This window comes from Puma concolor, chromosome A2 (assembly GCF_028749965.1).
Source record: "Puma concolor isolate L17-30 chromosome A2, mPumCon1.1.hap2, whole genome shotgun sequence".
Taxonomy (NCBI): domain Eukaryota; kingdom Metazoa; phylum Chordata; class Mammalia; order Carnivora; family Felidae; genus Puma; species Puma concolor.
This window is the reverse complement of record NC_141668.1, coordinates 135,637,490-135,659,207: the sequence shown is the minus strand read 5'-3', so window position 1 is coordinate 135,659,207 and position 21,718 is coordinate 135,637,490. Positions and strand designations below refer to the sequence as shown.

Genomic DNA, 21,718 nt, shown 5'->3' with positions numbered 1-21,718 from the left:
ATTGTGGTTTATATACACAATGGAATACTATGTGGCAATGAGAAAGAATGAAATATAGCCTTTTGTAGCAATGTGGATGGAACTGGAGAGTGTTATGCTAAGTGAAATAAGTCATACAGAGAAAGACAGATACCATATGTTTTCACTCTTCTGTGGATCCTGAGAAACTTACCAGAAGACCATGGGGGGAGGGGAAGGAAAAAAAAAAAGTTAGAGAGAGAGGGAGCCAAAACATAGGAGACTCTTAACAACTGAGAACAAACTGAGGGTTGATGGGGGGTGGGAGGGTGGGGAGGGTGGGTAATGGGTATTGAGGAGGGCACCTGTTGGGATGAGCACTAGGTGTTGTATGGAAACCAATTTGACAATAAATTTCTTATTAAAAAAAAAAGAATACCAAAAAAAAAAAAAAAAAGAAAAGAAAGAAAGAAAGAAAAGCCAGCATGAAGATCTGAATTCCTAGCTTTGTGTGGCATAAACCTAAAAATGTTGCTAGACAATCTGTGAGGATCCTTTTCGAAAAATGTTAATGGGAGGAAGAGGGTAAAAACGTCTTTCCAATATAAACCATTACACCAAAATACAAAGAACACTTGTTAATTCCCTAATTGACATCCAACACGGTCCTTTAATGCACAGACCTCAAAGGACTTTTCCACTCAGCGAAACATTTTTGCAAGGATTCAGATGATCCCAAACCAAAGACATGTCAAAGGGGCGGGGGGGAAGTGGACCTTGAAACTACGCCATTTTTTTTTTAAGTTTATTTATTCATTTTGAGAGAGAGAGCGAGTACAGGAGAGGGGCAGAGTGAGAGGGAGAATCTCAAGCAGGATCCACACTGTCAGCACAGATCCCAAAGCAGATCAGTCCCACGAACCATGAGATCATGACCTGAGCTGAAATCAACAGTCGGATGCTCAACCAAGTAAGCCACCCAGGTGCCCCAAAACTACACCATATTTAACATTGCTAAGTTAAAGGCATCCCTTCCAGTGGTGGAGATCAGAGAAAAATGACGATGTGCATCAGTAAATATTACAGTTGCAAACATGAGATAAAAATGTTCACTGCAACACAGTCTAGTTACTTTAGAATCACACTGAACCTATTACAAACCCGCCACAAAGCACAACTGAGCCTTTTCTCTTCTTTAGACGCCCCTAAAGGTAATTACATGTTTGACTGAAGAACACAGACCCACCCCTTTGGGGCTTAAGGAAAGAGAGTCGGCCTTGAGTGAACAGCTCAACAAGAGGAAAGAGACTTTGAATAACTGCACAAATATAAGGTATTTGGGGAAAAAAGTACTGGAAACTGTTCATGTCCCACATCCTCCAACTTTATTAAGTATGTTTGTCCTGATGTCCACCCAAGGGCACAGTGTGACCTTCTGTTACCGGAAAGAAATACACAGTATAATTTATCAGAATCCATCATAATGAACTTCCCACATATTGGAAACCAAAATGACCTTTCCTAGCTAATATTTATCTTGTTTTCTTCACACAAAAGGAACCACTGGGGATTCTTCTTTTCAATTCATTAAAAAATGGACCCATCAGTGAAAAGAAATGTGATCTCATCGTTCGTATGCCAGACAAGGAGCCAGGAGTTTAATTTTAGGCTGGACAGTAACTCATTCGGTCAGATTTTCCCAGGGTGTACCCTAGGCGCTGGCTTCAAAGGATTAACTCTTTCTTGTCACTTCCAAACTTGAGTGCAATCAAGAGCATGAATAATTTCGCACATGGCACCAAAAGCATTTACTTCTAGTCATTTCTCTTCTCTGTTGTTTTCCAGCCATAGTACAGTCCTTCCTACCCATCTGCTTCCAAACGTGTTTGTTTTTAAAGAGATTCCATGTTTTCCATGATGAAAGACACTGCCCGTGTCTTGACTTAAAAAAAAAAAAAATGTTTTCGTGCGCCCCATCATTCTCAGAATGAACTCAAAACACTTGGCATTTAGATGTCGGGTACATTTTTCATCTTTTCCCTCATGTGTTAGTACTGCGTAGGGATAGTCACTCTCTTCCAACAAAGGAGCAGAGAGTGCCTATTTATGCTTCCTGGTACCAAGAAACTTGGAGGTTTCCAGCCACAGGAGACCATTCTTCAGATGTTTAATTTATTTCTGTTGTACACAGGAAAAAATTCTGCCTACACTTGATTTCTTATCAAGGAAATAGTGAGGTTTTCCCTTTCTCTTTTCTCTGGATCTATTTGCCCCCACCACGAGTAGGGCGAATTCCCTAAGGGGATTATTCTTTTGAAATAGTCATTTACTTGTAGATAAGCAGCCTCACAATATCTGTGTTGGTTTTGCTACACCCGCCTCACTCCACACATGTCAATCTGGATAGCATCAAGTTCCTTCTCAGCTTTCCAGTCTACAAATTTACAGGGATGATATATCACAGTTCCTTTTAGAATTGGAAGACACAATGACCTTACAGCAAGATCTAATCACGACGCAAAATCAGACTAACTCAAATTTGAGGGACACTCTAAAATGTAATTGCTTTTGAAAGTATCAAGGTCATGAAAGACCAAAAAAAAAAAAAAAAAATTCTAAGGAATTGTTTCAAATAAAGGAGAGACACATGGCAACAAAATGCAATTCTGATGGTGCGCTGACTGGATCTTGGGACCAGAAACACACACATACACACACAAAGCTATCCTCAGGATGAAGTGCCTACACACACATACACACAACATACACACACACTGCTATAAATGAATGACATTATTGTGACAATTAACAATTTCAAAACGTAGCCTGCAGAATAGAGGGTTGTAGCAACCTTAAGTTTCCTAATTTTGATCATACTGTAAATAAGAAAGAGAATGTCATTACTAAAAAAATACACCTTGGGGCGCCTGGGTGGCTCAGTCGGTTAAGCGTCCGACTTCAGCTCAGGTCACGATCTCGCGGTCCGTGAGTTCGAGCCCCGTGTCGGGCTCTGGGCTGATGGCTCAGGGCCTGGAGCCTGCTTCCGATTCTGTGTCTCCCTCTCTCTCTGCCCCTCCCCCGTTCATGCTCTGTCTCTCTCTGTCCCAAAAAAAACGTTAAAAAAATAATAAGAAAAAAATTAAATTTAATTTAATTTAAAAATACACCTTAAAATATTTAAGAATAAAAAGCAGATGCCTCTACCTCATTTTCAAATGATGCTGGGGGGGAGGGGGAAGGAGGGAAGGGCAAAGGAAGGGAGACACAGAAGACTGAATGTATGAATATAAAAAATAATGAGCATAATGTAAGCGATTGGTGAATCCAGGTAAAGGGCATATAGGCATTCTTTGTACTATTCTTTCAACTTTTCATTAAGTCAGAAATGATGTCAAAATAAGAAGTTACATGTCTTTATACGTACTATAATTTATTGTCAAATTGGTTTCCATACAACACCCAGCGCTCATCCCAACAGGTGCCTTCCTCAATGCCCATAGCCCACAAGAAGTGACATATCTAATTAAAAGCCTTCCATTCATAAGATATACCAAAGTGGTTTAGAATTTATTACCAATCCTAAACAACATGGAGAGTTGGTAGTTGGAATGTTCTGGTTAATTCAATTCTCTGAGCATCCACTCAAGCCCCCACAGAAGCACTCACATAGTGCCAGGCCCTATGTTAAAGCACTTTAAAATATTTGTAGGATTGGAGCACCAGGGTGGCTCAGTTGGTTAAGCGTCCAACTTTGGCTCAGGTCATGATCTCACGGTTGGTGAGTTCAAGCCCCACATCAGGCCCTGTGCTGACAGCTCAGAGCCTGGAGCCTGCTTTGGATTCTGTGTCTCCCTCTCTCTCTGCCCCTCCCCTGCTCGCTCTGTCACTCTCTCTCTCTCGAAAATAAATAAACACTAAAAAAAAATTTTTTAACAAATAAAATATCAGTAGGATTTATTTATACCCTGATACACAGATGAGGAAAGTAAGGCATAAAGACAGTAAGTGACTTGCCCAAGGTCACCCAGCCAACAAGCAGCTACGTTAGGATTCAAATTCAAGCCATCTGGTACCAAGGCACCTACTGTTCCAGTTCCTGTGAAATTATTTCCAAAACGTATTAGTCTCTTTTCATGCTTTAGTAAATAGACTGAAAATAAATCTATCTTCTTTAGGGACTCAAGACCTTGATCAGCATCCTAAAGATGAGAATTCTGCCTGGAAAAATGTGTGTAGGCAACTGGACTAAATGTGCAAGCAGATGCAGGCTTGGAGCCAAAGGTGTTTACTATTAACCCCTAAATAAATGTTGCTTCATCTCGGAAAAGCTGCGGAAAAACAGGGATTCAGAATTGCTGCAGGCTTCTGATTTGCTGCAGATTTATTAAAGTCTTATGTCATTTTCCAAATTAAGACCAAACATGCAAGAATTCTAAAGTCCTTGAATGCTTAAGCTGCCATTTTTCAAACAGATGGGAGACAACCACACTGCAGATCACAACTTGTCTAAAACATTGCAGAGAAAATACGCCAGAGCCAGAACATACCGCATGAAGGCTAAATTACTTTTGTGGATTTCAATGAAGGAATTCGGCATTGAAACAAAACCAAAGGAAAAAAAAAAGAGGATTTTTGTCTATGCACCCTCCCAGACTCATTTCCTGACAAACTCCAATTTGGAAGCATTTTTGCAACAACACAGCAGAGCAGATTCTCGCTTAATAACAAAGCAAACAGGGGGCGCCTGGATGGCTCAGTCGGTTAAGCAACTCACTCTTGATTTCGGCTCAAGTCACGATCACAGAGTCATGGGATCGAGCCCCATGTCGGCTTCACACTAAGCGCAGAGCCTGTTTTGGATTCTCTCTCCCCCCTTGCCCCATTCCACTGCTGACTCTCATTCTCTGTCTCTAAAATAAAAAAATAATAATAATAATTAAATTTAAAAAAATAATAAAGCAAATGGTCCCAAACGGCACTGCCCTTTCCCGCCTGGCCAATGGTGAGTGTTACAAGTTCTGCCTTGCATCACCTGCACAGTGGCCACTTTCCAATAACTGGCTATTTCCAGACTCACCTTCAATTCGTCTGACCTCCCATGGTGGGATCTACTAGGAGGGCCTGGCAACTCTGGTTCTCAGCCCCCCACCCCTGTATCAGGGAACAGGTTGGCATAATTCTCCCAACAACTAATAAAAGAGGTGACACCCTTAAAAGTTTGGACGTTGTAATAAATCATTTTACCACACTAATTTCTACTCAACCAAGACAGCAGATGATGTAAATGACAAATGCATCATAAATTAGCAACCTGGGTTTGGGGAGTTAAAAAAAGGGGGGGGAGCAGGTTCGTGAGTGAAAAACATGAGAAAAGATGATCCCACTAAGGGATGTCTTGTCTGATAAACAATGGAAATTTTGAAATGGAAGTTGCCTACATAAATTCATTCATCATTTCTTCAGACAGAAATGAGGAAAGATGTTTCCATTTCCAGTTGCTTAAATAACAAAACCGCATTGAATTGTCTTCTAGAAATTTTCAAGCAGCTTTTCCACAAAAATACATAAAAGCCGATATAAACCTTCTCTTGACAAATTTATTCTGAAACAAGTATTAATGAGTTTCCTATTTTTAAGAGTGTGCTGATGAAGGTAAATGTATCTAATAGGTTATTGATGCTTACATGAATATATTTCAAACATGGATACATGTCCGATGCCTCCACTGGGCTATCATTTATAATTATCACACGACGCATGGAATTACTTAGTAATTTAGAGCATGTTCACCGTCATATGTTAGAGTGGGCACGTTTTTTCTGCCAGAATGTGGTATATACATGTCATAAATTGCTTTTTTATTGCCTGCTTAAAAACATCTATGAAGAATTTACTACTGAGCCATTTTAGAACATATTAAAGCATGTTGTAAATGAGCCATTAAAGACAATAACTGTGTCTATTAAATATTAAACATTTTATAAACGGCCTTTTAATTTCAAGTGTTACCAGTACTATCTCATCTAAATTAGGTGGTGGAGAGTTCTTTAAAAAGGCTCTTCCAGTTGGCGATGATTTAAATAAATTAAACAGACATGCTGTGTTTTTATAAGGTTCACACACTGTCATTTTAAGAACCGAGAAATTCCTTAAAACCACACAGCATCCTTACTTAAGGGCAGTGACACAATCCTTTCTAGTAGAATTATGAGCAAACAGTGCATTTTGTTAATGAAGAAAAATCCAGCCTTCCAGTGACCACGAGAAGCACAAAAGCAATCATCAGTAAGTGACAATGGTTTCATCCAGAGCCGGTATACAGGAAACGGAGAAAACAAACTGGCAAGTTACATGAAATGAAATGCACTCACCGAATTCAGGCACACCCAGCATGACTCTACAGCTTGTTGTCCGAGGGAAATCGCCCAGGTCTGGGGCTGAACCAATGGGAACAGTAATGGCAATTTAGCCATAAATCTCTCAAGGCCTAATTATCCTTACTGCAGAGGGTTTATTTCTTTTAATTAGACCAGTTTTTTAATTGGAAATTTTCCTCTCATTTCTCATTTTTCAAATCATCAAAACAGCGTCCAAGGATTTTAACATAATAAATAACCAACATAATATGTGAAGGCTACCCACAAGTTGCCAAGCACTTGAATTTTTACCGTAAAAGTTGTTATGTGATGTGTCTAATGTCTACCTAAAGAATATTCATAAGGTAAGTTGTACATAAAGATGGGTAACAGTGCCTCTACTATGTTAATGATTGCACTCCTGGCTGGGGCGTGGGGTTACGGGTTGGGGATGGGGGTGGGGGTCAGGGTCTGTTCACTTACAACCAGAATGAACCTCTTGAGGGGAAGGATGATATTGTATTTCTCCTGTACCCTAATCTCTACCATAATGTCCTGTGCATCATGGGTGTTAAATATGCTCTGTTAAATAAATGAATAAATGTAAGTCTTTAGTTTCACTCCCAAATGAACGGTCATCTAACTTCTATGACCCTAAATGAACCTGTGAACTAACAGAGTTCAACTAGAAGACCCGCCAAGGTGACTTCCATATGTGAAAATGACTCACAGAGCATTCTAGGTGAAACACAGTATGATTCTGATATAGATAACATGCAGTTCATGGACATATATACACAGTAAATTCAGCCGTGACAGGATTAATGGCAAGGCAATGCCCACTGCCGACAATATTGGCCATTTTAATCTATTAGTGGGACAAATGCTTCTTAAGAGCTTAATCTAAACCTTTATTAAATTTCAACCTAAAAATCATCTTATGTTTGCCAACAGTGCCCTCCTGTGGCAGAAAAGAAAAAGTCTTTTGACAGTGCTAATGTTAACTGACCCATTTTTGTTAAATAAGTAGATGTTTTAATTTTTTAATAAAGCCATATTTATAAACAGAATATAAGATATCCTTAAATAAACTTAAGATTCTACCTATTTTTTGTTTTTAACATTTTTATTGATTTTTGAGAGACAGAAAGAGACAGAGCACAAGCAGGGAAGGCGCAGAGAGGGAGACACAGAATCCGAAGTGGGTGCCAGGCTCTGAGCTGTCAGCACAAAGCCCAAAGCAGGGCTGGAACCCACGAACCATGAGATCATGACCTGAGCCGGAAGTCGGAGCTTAACCAACTGAGCCACCCAGGCACCCCAACCAGCACTTCTGATCAACTCTCCCGCAGCAGGCCATGTGTTGGGCACTGTGCACAGAGGATAGCTAAGGCCCTGGAGCTAGTGTTCCAGCACGGGAGACAGACAAACAGGCAAACGAGCGTGAATAAGGTAACTGTGGATTGGAGTAAGTATAACCAAGAACACAAAAGCAAACAGTGTGACAGAGACTGGCTGGGCTTGGAGGATGCACAGCTACCTGGACTGGGTGCCCAGAGAAGGCCTGCTGAGAAGGGGACTCTGATACAATGGTGAGCGACAAAATGTGGGCTTCAAGTGCATCCTACATAGAGAACCAGCATGCGCTTGCAGGAACCACCAACCAAAATAAACCTGGTGTAGTCAGCAGCAGAGCAGCAGTCGGAGTGGCGGGAATGGGGGGGGGGGGGGCGGGTAATAAGCTAGGGGAGGGAGGGGTTGGAGATGATATCACAGAAGTCCCAGGGGCAAATGATGAGGGAGCTTGCAAATCATAGTGTGGAGCTGGGATTTGATTCCACACACGCGATGTGAGAGTTTTAAACAGGACAGGAAAAGGAGACGGGTTAGGGAAAAGAGCCCTCCAGCTGCTGGGAAGACACTGCACCCTGTGGTGGGGGGAGGGGGGGATGCTGAGAGACTACTGTAGGAGTCCAAGCAAGAGAGGGTGAGGGCTTGAAGCAGGATGGTGGAAAAAGAGCCAAAGAAAAACTCATGTTCTGAAGCCTAAGGCAGCAACTGCATACAGCAGGCTACCAATAGATGTTTGCGAACCAATGAGCTGGTGCCTAAGGGAGCAAGGGGGGTAAACTCCCCTTTCCCCTTCATTAATTCTCTCTAGGGCTGGCGTCTATCTTACCTGTGGGTCCAAGAAAATTATTGCCTTATCTATACCCTCAAGTGAAGAAAAACTAGCAAAACATTTTATCAACTGCTTGCTTGGCACACATGAAGGTCTCAACCTAGAAGTGCAAGAGAACGAATCTAGGCTTGAAATTAATGTAACACGGTGTGGCGAGCACACTTCAACTTAAAAAGAGAGAGCGAGAGAGACAAAGAATGAAATTTGTCCAGCTATCTCGAGAATAGAGCACCAATGAAGTCGAGCCTCTTTCCGAAGAAGTCCTCTCACACACAACACCGGGTTACCTCAGGCACTCCGTGTGGAGGCAAACTAATGAACTAACTTACAAGGTCGAAGTCTCGGGTCTTGGTACCAGGAACACTGGTTCTTATTTTACGGACATTGCACACCCGAGAGTGTATTCTATTTCACTCTTCCCTTTAGCTAACTAGGAAGCTCCGAGCCAAATTTATAGCCTACCTCCAATAAGCAAATAGAACTCTTCACCATGCGTTTTATATGCCTAATTTATACTTAGTTTTCTTTATCTTCCCTTTATCTTCACTGAATATTTTTAAAGACATTCTCAAATCTGTTTTGATGGGGACAGATACAAATACATGAGTATATGAACAAGACCACTTTATCTAATATGCCTTAAGGGATCCAAAGTTCAACTCACCCTGTCTCTTTGTCCACTCCCCTTTTGCCGACCCATGCCACTCACCAGACCAGAACTCAAAATTCCCACCTTGTGACAGTCACCTAAGGGTAAAACATTATTTCCCAAGAATAAAATGAAAAACGTAACCCAGACCACATGATACAGGAATTAACAGGCAATGAATCACAATGCAATTCGAGGATGGGTTTCCTGGTAGATTGTAAGTCGTTAGGGAAGGGGTCAAAGGACTTTTAGGGTCTGGTTTATGTGAGGCCCAAAGTCTATTGCATGTAATATAGGGAAGTAAGCAGTCAGGGGACCTGGAAGAAGACAAGGGGCAAGGGATGGGATGGCAAGGGACCCCAAGGGCCTATGTTTTACAGCTTTAAGAAAAGATCAGCCTTGGCTCACAGGGATTCACAACCAATCATGCCATATGAAATTAAGATCAGGCATTGTGTGATCTGAGAATCTAGAAGAATGTTCATGGGCCCTGGAAAGCAATGGAAAGCCACATCCGATTGCTTTGTATCTAAACTCAGGAGAAGACAACCGAAGAATCTGGCATCGTGGTAATAACCTAACAGATGGATACCCAGGGCCCAACACTGGACCCGTCGGTTCACTTCTCATCTCATTTACTCCTCGAAATCATCTGAGAACGCGGTTCTGTTTTATTTTGTTTTCAATCCGTACAGAAGAGAAATCATTCCACTTACTTGCCCAATAGCACAAGACAAGGAAATGGGGGACTCGGGATTCCAAACTAGGCTGAGAGAGTCCACCCTCTGGGAGGAAAGGGGCGTTTAAAACAGAAAAGTCTGGAGAAACCAGAGGGGGAGCTGGACGTAGTACATGCTCAGTCAAGACTGCAGAGTGCGGTGTGCACAAAGTCCCACTCAGAAGGCCTCCCAGTCCGAGGATGGAGGTGATGGCAAGGACGGAGCCCTCCTAACACCCGGCCGCAGCTGAGGAAGGAACCCATCGCATAAATTCCTGCCACATGTCTACTTCCTCATGTGTGAACACTAGGAAACACCTATCCAGTATTTCAGTGAACACGTCTCAGTACATCTCAGTAGATGAGACGGGCTCTGCGAGTGCAAGGCACACTGGGCCTGAGTACAAAAGAAAGACCCGCCCCACCAATCATCTTTAAGACTCATTACACGCGGAAACGGCAACGGTGTAGACATGAGGGTTAAACAAAATATATTATGAAAGTGAAAAACAAAATGCAGGCCTATCAGTAACACCGTAAGTTGTGATTCATAGACAACAATACACTCTGGATTATTTTTTTTTCTCTTCACTTGGAAAGAACCTGTGGCACTCACAGCAATTGTCTTAATCTCCTCCTGATTTGATAGCATCGACTCAGACAAAGACCTGTGAGGCCATTCTTCTGTATTTAAGACGCCGCCCCAAAACAAAAGCAAAAACAAAAACAAAACCAGCTAACATTTATAACGTGTTACAACCAGAAACTGAGTTTTAAGAAATTTCTGTGCCGAGTCCACATTTTCACACAAGAATTCACTAGTCATGTTTCTTTGGGGCATCAGGGAAATATTCTGGCAGCAAGTAGGCCCATATAAGGAAATATAAGGAAATTATGGGGTCATGATCTCGTAATTCCAGCACAGAAGAGATGTGCTACAAACTTGACAAGACTTCTAAAGCAGAAAAACACAAGAGGCTGGCAACAATAACCTCTTATTCTTAGGAGTTTATGCCCTCAAGGTAATAAATGCAGCATTCATCCCCAAAAGGAAGAAATGAATATAAAAACTAAGATTGTCATAATCTGCTGCATACCATAAAAATACGTAAGATGTAGATTTACCTTTGTCACCTACGGGACCTTTAACCTTTCATTAAAATAACAGAGTCCCCTGAAACCCCGTCCATTGTAACCAGTTCCAAAGTACTTTTGTAAACAGGGGCCAGACGGAGCAGAAACAATGAAATTCCAATATGATCCAGCTCTTTTTTCCAGTCCTTCATAGGCTTCCTGCCTCAGGACCTTTGCACATGTCATTCCTTTTGTTCATAGACAAACATATTGTTCTGTCCTTCTCCACTTAGTTACTTCCTGCTTCATCTTCATTTCTCAGGACAACCACCCTGATGGAGGCACTTTCCTAATTACTAAATAAAATCTCTAAATTTTAGCCTTTTCTTCTTGATTATTCAGAATTGCATTGTTATACTCACGGGAGTCTCCCCCATAAGACTGGAAGTTCCATGTAGGCCAGAGACAGATTTCTTCTCTCAGCACTGAATCTCATCTCTAGCCCCTGCTACTGGACCTGGCATGTACCAAGCATTCAACAAATATCTGTTGAATCAATAAATGAATCTGAAAACCTAAACTGAAGCAGGATATCCAGTCTCCTTTCCCCAACAAATCTGGGTTTTCAATCACAGTACTCACCTTGTGGCAAAATTTTTAACTACAGACACTTTTTTAGGTGTGGAAGCAACTAGAACTACGGCTTTCCCTGAGAACATCCCAGCCCCCACCAAACCTCTTATGAGATGCATGGCAATATCGTTTGTTGTGTTGTTCTGCCGCCCATGGCTCACTCAAGCCACACCAGGTAAAGTTTCTGCTTCCTGGGACTTAGAATTGAAACCAAGATGGGGCGCCTGGAGGGCTCAGTCAGTTAAGTGTCCAACTCTTGGCTTCAGCTTAGGTCATGATCTCACACTTTGTGAGTTCAAGCCCCGCGTCAGAAGCTGATAGTGCAGAGCCTGCTGGGGATTCTCCTTCCCTCTCTCTCTGCCCCTCCCTGGCTTGCTCTCTCGCTCTCAAAATAAATAAACTTTAAAAAAAAGAAAGAAACAGAGATAGCTAGTCATTTGAGACTAAGCTACTGAAGGGGAGAAACATAAATTTGGAAGTTGTGGAGTGGCCATCTTTCTCTCAGTACATGTAGAGGCACCAAAAAAAAAAAAAAAAAGGCAAGCCAATCTGCACAGACACAAGACTGACACAGATACTCAAAGAGCAGAAATGAGATACAAGAGTCTGATCCAGGTTCCACAAGGTTGTTCTACTTTTAGCCTTTCCTTGGCCTCTCATCATTACATAAGAACTCCTAAGAATTTTTTTAAAATAGTAATTTTCACCTTTGGTCTAGCTGGAGTGATTTTTTGTTGTTGTTGGTGAATCCAAATAGAATTGCCCCCGTCTCATTGATGGCGAAACTGAGACCCAAGATGTTAGCTTCCCTAGGTTACAAAGCTAATTGGTGGTACAGGCAGGCCTCTTACTCACACCTTCTAACGCAAGAGTAACTCCGTCTGCCCTGTCCAAGTGATAGCTTCTAGCCACGTGAGCCATTAAATTGAAATAAAATTACATGAAATAAAATTTTAAACTGAGTTCATCAGTGGCACTAGCCACATTTCAACTGCTCAACAGCTCCACCTGGCGAATGGTATATTAAAGAGCACAGCTATAGAACAATTCCATCACTGCAGAGAGTTCTATGGGACAGCACTGGATCCATGAAGGGTCAGTCCCCTTCATTTGAAAAACCTAAAATGAACTCGAGAAACAGGAAATGGCAACTCAGAAGCAGCAACCCACACAGGAAGAAAAAAAACTTACACAAATCTGTCAGTAATGTCCTCAGAGGGATGAGAGGGTCTGTAACCAAGAAACAAGATCAAGGGGTTATTTTAAAAACAAAAGAGGGAGCACCTGGCTGGTTAAGTCAGAAGAGCAAACAATTCCCGATCTCGGGGTCGTGAGTTTGAGCCCTACGCTGGCTGCAGAGATTACTTAAGTAAATAAATATTTAAGAGAAAAAAGAAATATTCAGGGAACAAACCAGAAAATCAGTAGAAGGAAGATGACGACATTTCCCAAAAAGTAAAACAAAAAGAAATGGAGGGGAGCTAGGAGAGAAACACAAGAAAATTAGAGTGCCAGACAAGGAAGTCCAGTACCTGAGTATTAAGAGTTCCACTAAGAACAAAGAGAAAATGCAAGGGTGGGGAGGGGGGGAATAATCAAAGAAAAAATTTTATTCACAGAAATGAAGGATACAAGTGTCCAGATTGAAAGGGTTTAGTACCCGGCACAATAGTGGAAAACAACATACACCAGAACGCTGGAGACAAAAAGAAGATCCTTAAAGGTTCCAGGATCCAGGATTTTATCAAGGATAAAAAACAGGTCAAATGCAAATGAACCCAGCTCCCAAGGTATTTACTGCTCAAGCATACCTTCTAAGAAAGCAATTGGAGGGGGTGCTCACCAAATAAAGGAATAAGCTAAGAAAGTCTTCCTATGCAGGATGCAGGAAACATGATATCCAGCACCGGTGCAAAAGAATGCAAGCCGTTTTAACAAAAAGACCCAAAAATTCAATGGCTCAAACATAATAAAAGTTCATTTCTCACCAAGAAAAGTAAAGTAAAATAAACTGCATAAGCTCCCTTCAGCCGATACACTAAATGCAGTGGAAGACACTGGAACATGAACAGGTCTTGCCAACCCAAGACATGGGCTCTCATTCCCAGTGCGTCACATCTGTTCAACAGGCAAATCATCGGACCTCCCTGAACCTCAAGTTCTTCATCTTAAAAATGGATTTTAGAGTTTACTTTTTTTTTTTTAAGTTTATTTATTCTTGAGAGACAGAGCATGAGCAGGGGAGGGACAGAGAGAGAGGAGGAGACACAGAATCTGAAGAAGGCTCCATGCTCTGAGCTGTCAGCACAGAGCCCGACGTGGGGCTCGAACTCACGAACCGCGAGATCATGACCTGAACTGAAGCCAGACGCTTAACCGACTGAGCCACCCGGGCACCCCAAAAATGGATTTTAAAATAGCTACTTGGGCTACTGTAAAGTTGAAATGAGGCATGGTATAGGGAAAGGCTGAGTAAACTGCAACCACGCTAATGTGATGAGTTGTTGTAATAACAGCTCACTGTGACTTCCAGAACCCCTATAAATGCCCCATGCTGCCCTAAAGCTTTCCTCTGCATGAATTCATTTAATCCTCCCCACAATTTGAGGCAAGTGCTATCTTCATCCCCATTCAAAGAGGAGGAATTAGGAAGCAGGGCATCCAAATGTAACTTGCTCAAGTTCAGCTACCAAGTGGCAGAGCTGGGATATGGACCCAGGTCCCAGCCTCTGCCCCCCTAACCACTGTGCAACACTGTCTTTCCAATGTCTACAAAGGAGTGTTCAGGCCTCCCTTTTCTCCTACCCCTACCACCCCTTTTTTTCAACCAATACCTGGATCGTTCACTTTGTGGATACACACTCTCGGGCTTTCGCTCCAAACGTTTTCCCCTTGTGTGCATATGTTTTCGTGTATGGGTATGAAACCTTACTGGACATGAAACCACTTGATGTCAAAACCGAAATCAGCCTTGTTCACTCCACAGCGTTATGCAAAGTAGTAATCAGCAAATGGATCCTGCCTGAGAAAACCTGACAAACCAAGTTAGTAAAACCACATTCCAAAGTATTTTCAATCTAATAAGTAATTTCAGACATCGTTGGTTCTCCCGATCAATGGCTATTTCTATAACAGATGAAACCAAAAAAAAAAAAAAAAAAAAAAAAAGCAGACACAGGAATCCCGCGAAGTAGCATCCCAGGGTCGTGGCTCTCGTCATTAACATGGGTCTGACCTATAATGACGGCAGGTACAGTGCTGGCAACACTTCCCTTCAACCAACACTTGCCGAGCATCTCATCCGTGAGGAGACAGTAGAGCAGACGGTCACCAGTGGCCTAGCCAAACAGGAGCTTTAGCACAGGCCGTAAAGCAAACTGTCAATCCTGGAAATGGGGGTTCTGAATCTGGGGTCCTTGGGTAGAATTCAAGGGTCCATGAACTGGGATGAAGAAAAACAATGACATCTTTATTTGCAATAACCTCTATTTGAAACTCCGTATTTCCTTCAATTATCAAAGTCAGCAACAAACGACACAAGTTTATAACAGTTCCTAAGACTTGGTCACAAAGAGAAACCACAGGTATTTTCAAGTTACATTACAGTTTGTGGTGCATACCTCAGAATATGTATCCATCACCACTCCACAATTATGTAGTTAATGGATCCGCCTGTAGAGCATGCTGTTTAATGCATTAATACAAAAGTGCATGCTCTTGATCACAAATTGCCGTAATGTTTTGGTCACTACATATTTTTTTTTTTTGAGAGAGAGACCGAGTGCGAGCAGGGGAGGGGCAGACAGAGAAAGATGGAGAGACAGAGAATCCCAAGCAGGCTCCACTTGTCAGCACAGAACCTGATGTGGGGCTCGACCTCATGAACCATGAGATCATGACCTGAGCTGAAATCAAGAGTGGGATGCTTAACCGACTGAGCCACCCAGGCGCCCCTGACCACTACATTTCAGTATAGCTGGCTTCCTTTGTAATTGTATAAACTTTCTTTAATGTGTTTTAAGGTATTATTCTGAGACAGGATCCACTGGCCTCACCAAACCTCCAAAAGTAACTATGGCACAGAAAAAGTGAAAGAATCTACCTCCCAAGACGTGGCAAAACATGGGATACAACATCACAGCTACCTTCTCCCTCCTTCCCCTTCCCACCCTATGGAAGCTGAACCCAGCACCCATCAATTCTGCCAGTACTGACACCACAAGTTGGAAAGAAAACTCACAGATGATGCAGCTGACTTCTGTGTAAGGCATAAACCAGTCACAAAAGCACCAGGCGAGAGTTGCAGAATGAGTTTTGCAAGGTTAAAAAAAAAAAAAAAAAAAAACAATTTGCCCTGTATAGAAAGTACCATCGTTTCAAGTACTTCTTGCAACCACTATTTGTAATGTATTCCAACTTGCAAGTGTAGAAATGGCCTCATTATCCCCACAGAGGTCCTTCAGAAAGTCTATTTCAAAGCAAGCACATTTGAAAGTTAGCCCGCAATCTAAAAGCCAGAGCTATAAATACGCATGGCCTGGGAAAGAAAGCAAGAGCAAGCTGGATTCCATGATTGCATCTTCAAGGAAGAAACTGGCAGAGCTGGAGGCCAGCAGATTGCTCAGTGAGCAGCTGAGAGGAAAGGGAGATGAACTGTCAAAGATCTTTAGGGTAACAAGTGTCAGAAGTCCAAGGGCAAAGAGACCCCTGTCACCCTGAAAGAGATAAAATACACATGCAAGCAAACACTAACAAAGAGGTTCATAAAAGCTTTCCCGATTTATATCGCAAGCGCGTGTGCAGGCTGTGACAGAAGGCAGGGGACAAGGAAGTGAAGTTATCAATACGAACGGGGTCTCGGGGTGAGAGGCCCCGGCCCAAGCAGAGCCCAAGACAAGGACATGAGGTGCATGACTGAGGTTGCTGCCATGTATGGTGGCAGGCAGATTCCATAGGGCCTCCCCAGAATTGTAGAGAACGGCTCCCAGAATCGTCCACTGGTGAAAGCATCTCTCCACGGGGTTTTCATCAGGGGTATTACCTCCCATTTTCGTGCGGGCCGCCTTGGCTTGTACACACTGCATCCGAGAAGGCCCTGTGAGGAAGGCAGAAGGAGGCCTGACAAACACAAGGGACAGAACGTGAGCAGCTCGGGCTGCTCATTCAAGTTGCTACCTTGTGTTATTTCCCCCAGCTCCCCAGAAGTTCACCTCTGGACTTGCTCAGAATGGTCCTCTGCAGCTGCCGGGGGATGAGGAATATGTCATAAGATACCAGAGGTATCTGCTACCCACGGCAAAGGTGGGATGTGAGCTTTTTTTCTTCCAGAGCAGCTTTTCCTGCACTGAATTTCAAAATTCATTCACTCACCAAATATATCGGAGCCCCCACTATGTGACAGGCACTGCCTCAAGGTATGGGGACAAGCAGCAAAGGGGACACGTGAGGTCTCTGCCTTGTATTCTGTTATCAGCCATCTGAAAAAGTATTCCAGACATTGATTAAAAAAAAAAAAAAAAAAAAGATGACAGCAGAAAGTGGCAAGGAAGGGGGAGAGGGCAGAGAGGATAATTTAGCAAGGGCAGTTGAAACTTGTTGGAGTTAGAGACTAAAAGATGAGAGGAGCCAGCTGTGGGATAGATGGAAGAAGGACTTTTAAACAAAGGGAACAGCATGTTCAAAGGCCCTGAGGTGCAAAGAGACCAGCTAGAGTGCTAGTGAGAACAGTCTCCCCTAGGGTGGGTGCAAGAGGGCTTTTAATTTTTTTTTTTCAACGTTTATTTATTTTGGGGACAGAGAGAGACAGAGCATGAACGGGGGAGGGGCAGAGAGAGAGGGAGACACAGAATCGGAAACAGGTTCCAGGCTCCGAGCCATCAGCCCAGAGCCTGACGCGGGGCTCGAACTCACGGACCGCGAGATCGTGACCTGGCTGAAGTCGGACGCTTAACCGACTGCGCCACCCAGGCGCCCCACAAGAGGGCTTTTATTATAAGCAGCAGTTCTCATTGGTCAGAGAGAGAAAGCGCACTGTGGAAATGCATTTTCAGATAATGACAAATTCTGAAAAGTATACACAGTCCTGTCTTCAAGTAGATTTCCAACCAAACCAAAGGATTTCTTTCCTGCTTTTTTGTTTTGTTTTGTTTTCATTTTTATTTGTTTGTTTGCTTGGTTTTGGTTTTGGGGTTTTTTTTTTTGTTTGTTTTTTTTGGGTTTTTTTGCTTTCCACGTTTTCACCCACAGATCACTGAACTGGGGAGGTTCCCAGGGTTAATGAGGCTTGAACCCAAAGGAAAACTCCCCAACTGCCTGTAGTCCCAGGGCATTTGGAAAGAAGAAAACAAAACTCAACCATAAAGTAATTTCACATCTGAGGGAGAAAAGGTAAGGAGCAAGCGGCAGGAGGCACAGGTGAACAGTGTCCTGTGCACACAGGCCAACTAAGGAAGCGAGGTGCAGCCTCGGGGCTCCTCAAAAGGTGAAGGGTCCTTCCTCAAAATGGCAAAGCTTGTTCTGCATCCCTGCCCCTTTCTCATGTCCTGGGTGATGATACATTGATTGGCACAACAGAAAATCAGGTATCGATTTCATATATCCCTCCCTGGACATCAGAATTGAGAATCTTGCCAGCTGACTGCCCTCTAATTTCAATTATTTGAAGCCTCTCAGCCTTGAGAGTCTCAGTCCACAAATAATAATCACTGCTATCAGAAACCTTTTATTTAGCACTAACTAGTTGCCAAATGTTATGCTGCAAACTTGTTGTATGTATTAACTCATTCAAGTCTTGCAACGGCTTTCCAAGGCACGGACCTTATTAGCGGAAATTCAAACACAGCAAGGTTAATACTTTGGCCAAGGTCATAAAGCTGGTAAGTGGGGAAGCCGGGATTTGAACCAGCAAGGGTCTGACTCCAGAGTCCTTCTCTTAATACAAGCTCTAAGGGCTTTGTTAAATCGGTGTTAACCGCACAGCTGACTTGCCGTGGTGACGGTGTCGTGAAGGTTGGAAGCCCGCCTGGAAAAGAGAGCCCACATCTCGCACACAACTCCTGCCATCTGAAAACCAGTTTCCACAGTATGTTACATCCATCATGAAAGGGTCTCAGTAAAAATGGTTTTAGCCAAGAGAGAGAAAAAAAGGAAAGAAAAAGGTTTAGAGAAAATGATCCTCCAGTAATACCCGAAGTAGTCGAAGAAATTAAGGCCCATTGTCCAAACAGAAGGTGGAGGCAAAGATATGCACCAACTGTCATTCTCAAGATAATAGCTTTCTATCTAGCTGGCTCCTGGAAAGTCACCTGCTTTGGAGAATGCCTCGATCCTCAAATGAACAATCTTCCAGCTTCTGATACGAGTGTCAAGAAGGCAAAAGGCTGGAATGAACTGAGCCCAGCAGAAAACGCACAGAACTACAAAAGGGCTATTTTTGTCATGCTCAGGGCAAGGAGAACAACAAGACATGGGTCTCTTGCTTGGAGACAGTGGCATGATGCTACCGGGTGACAGCGAGTGGAATTACTCAACCTCCAGTCTGTGCCTGTGTTCTGTTAAGAAGGATGAGATGCTTTCCATAAGGGGTAGAGGGAACACAGGTTAGAGGGAAGTGCGGTCCAAAATAGGTGTTGCAATTGTCAGAGTGCCTGCCCTCTCTAAATGAGTCCAAGGCTCCTCGCCCTGATGAATTAAATCCCATACCTCTGATGGCATGGGATGTGAGGTGGCAAAAATATTACTGGCAAACTGAAAAATCTAGGAAACAGGAGACGTACCAGCAAATGAAAAGGAGTGAAAACAGAGGTTCTGCCAATCGCGTTATCGGTAAGCATGGGCCAACCTCACAAAAAACACTTAGAATGCCATTATTAACATGCGTGGCCAGGAGCAGCAAGGATTCCTTGGAATCTGTATGGATTCAACAAGGAATAACCCATGCCAGGCAATGCTCATTCCCTTTTTCATACTCATAGCAGTTGACGATCAAAGGCTGTTATGATCACCAATTCCAGAATTCAGCAACATGTTCTAAGTTTTTCATAAAACTCCAAGCAAAACTATAAAGAAATATAGTCCAGACATAATGAAAATAAATAGGCTGAATAACCCATCACAAGTTTTCCTTGCTGCTGATTAATTACATCTATGTCGATTCAGAGTGTATTCTCTAGAGGAATGGCGCTGGGCTCTGTCCAGGGCCCCCATCCTGGTCATCTTCTTATCATTAATTTAGATGCTGACATTGCCAGCATCCCACTCAAATTTGGGGATGATCTGAACCCAGGAAGAAAAACAACAGTTTTGATATGTCAAAAGCAAAACTGAAAAAACTCCGGTAAAGTGCCTAATCCATTGAAAGTTAACAGAATTAAATTCTCTGGAGGCAAATGCAGATTATGAAGGTTGGGGCTAAAAACCTAAGTAGAAAGCAGAGGATGGAAGAAACACCGCTCTCATGTAGCACATGGAGGAAAAATTGCTCAGAGATGTCTCAAATGACTTTGAATTTAAAATGCTGAATTTAAACCGGGGAATACAATATGGCTGCTAAAAATGTTATTTTGATATTACGTTTCATTAATGAAACTATATTACTTACAACTAGAGAAGGGTAATTCGGTTATACTCTGAATTAGACCAGAATGAAAGATCTCATATTATTCAGTCCAATTTAAGATTCAGTCCTGCCCCATAGCACTTCTGCCGCGATGAAATGTTCTGTATCTCCAATGCAACAGTCATTGGATATGTGGCTACTGAGCTCTCGATATGTGGCTAGTATGGCTGAGGAACTGAATTTTTAGTTTCATGTCACTCTAATCAATTTAAATTTATGTAGCTGCTTATGGCTCATAGCTACTTATTGAGCTGCACCGCTCCAGACCAAGCCATACGCCAAATGGTGAAGAAAGCCGGAAGGAGAGCAAGCCTGAAAAAAAAAAGACTCGGGGAGACAAAATGGCAACAGTATTTACTATCTGAAGTGCTGTCTTGTGGAAAAAGGGTTAGAAATATTCTTTGGAGCCCACTGAACAGAACTAGGACTTAGAGAAATTAGAGTAAAATTAAAAAACAATCATGGCTGTGTAGAAATAAGTGTTTAATAATGACAGTGTCAGTTCCGTAAAGCAAGACCATAGCCTACCCCCTAGCAGAGTGCCTGGCACTGAGGAGACCCTCAAGAAATACTTCCATTTAATAAGTAAATGAATTGGGGCACCTAGGTGGTTCTGTTGGTTAAGCATCCAACTCTTGATTTCAGCTCAGGTCATGATCTCCCAATTTGTGAATTCGAGCCCCACACTGGGCTCTGCACTGACAGCACAGAGCCTGCTTGGGATCCTCTGTCTCTCCTCTCCTCTCCTCTTCTCTCTCTCTCTCACTCAAAATAATTAAACTTAAACATATATATATGTATATGTTTATATATATATATGTTTATATATATATATATATATATATATATATATATATATATACACACACATATATGTGTGTATATATATAAGGGGGCGCCTGGGTGGCTCAGTCGGTTAAGCATCCGACTTCAGCTCAGGTCATGATCTCGCGGTCCATGAGTTCAAGCCCCGCATCGGGCTCTGTGCTGACAGCTCAGAGCCTGAAGCCTGTTTCAGATTCTGTGTCTCCCTCTCTCTCTGACTCTCCCCATTCATGCTCTGTCTCTCTCTGTCTCAAAAATAAATAAACGTAAAAAAATAAAATAAAAATTAAAAAATACATATATATATTAAGTGAGTGAACCAATCAATGAAATAGGAACCTGTCCAAATGGAATACAAATGTGTCAAGACACAATGAATTCCCCCAGTGTGTGGGAGTCCCTAAGTAGCTGGCTGACCACTGGCCGGGACAGGCACCCACCAAAAGGCTGCTGGACTAGATCGCCTTCAACGTCCTTCCAAATCTGCTCACAGCCTCACATCTGCTATCAATGGGATGGGATTCAAACCCTGACACTCACTATTTCTGTGACGATACATCTACTGCTGCATAACAGATTAACTACACACTTGACAACTTCACACAGCACAGCACACGTTTATTATCTCACACTTTCTGTAGACCGGGAATCTGGGCACAACTTAGCTGTGTGCTTCCTCAGGGTCTCATGAAGCTGCATGCAATGT

General features: G+C 42.6%; 1 protein-coding gene across 2 annotated transcripts in view; it reads right to left on the bottom strand.

Annotated features, from left to right (window-relative positions):
* TAFA4 (TAFA chemokine like family member 4) overlaps positions 1-21,718 on the bottom strand; it is a 176,299-nt gene that overhangs the window by 130,546 nt on the left and 24,035 nt on the right. The gene's annotated exons all lie outside the window — the stretch shown is intronic.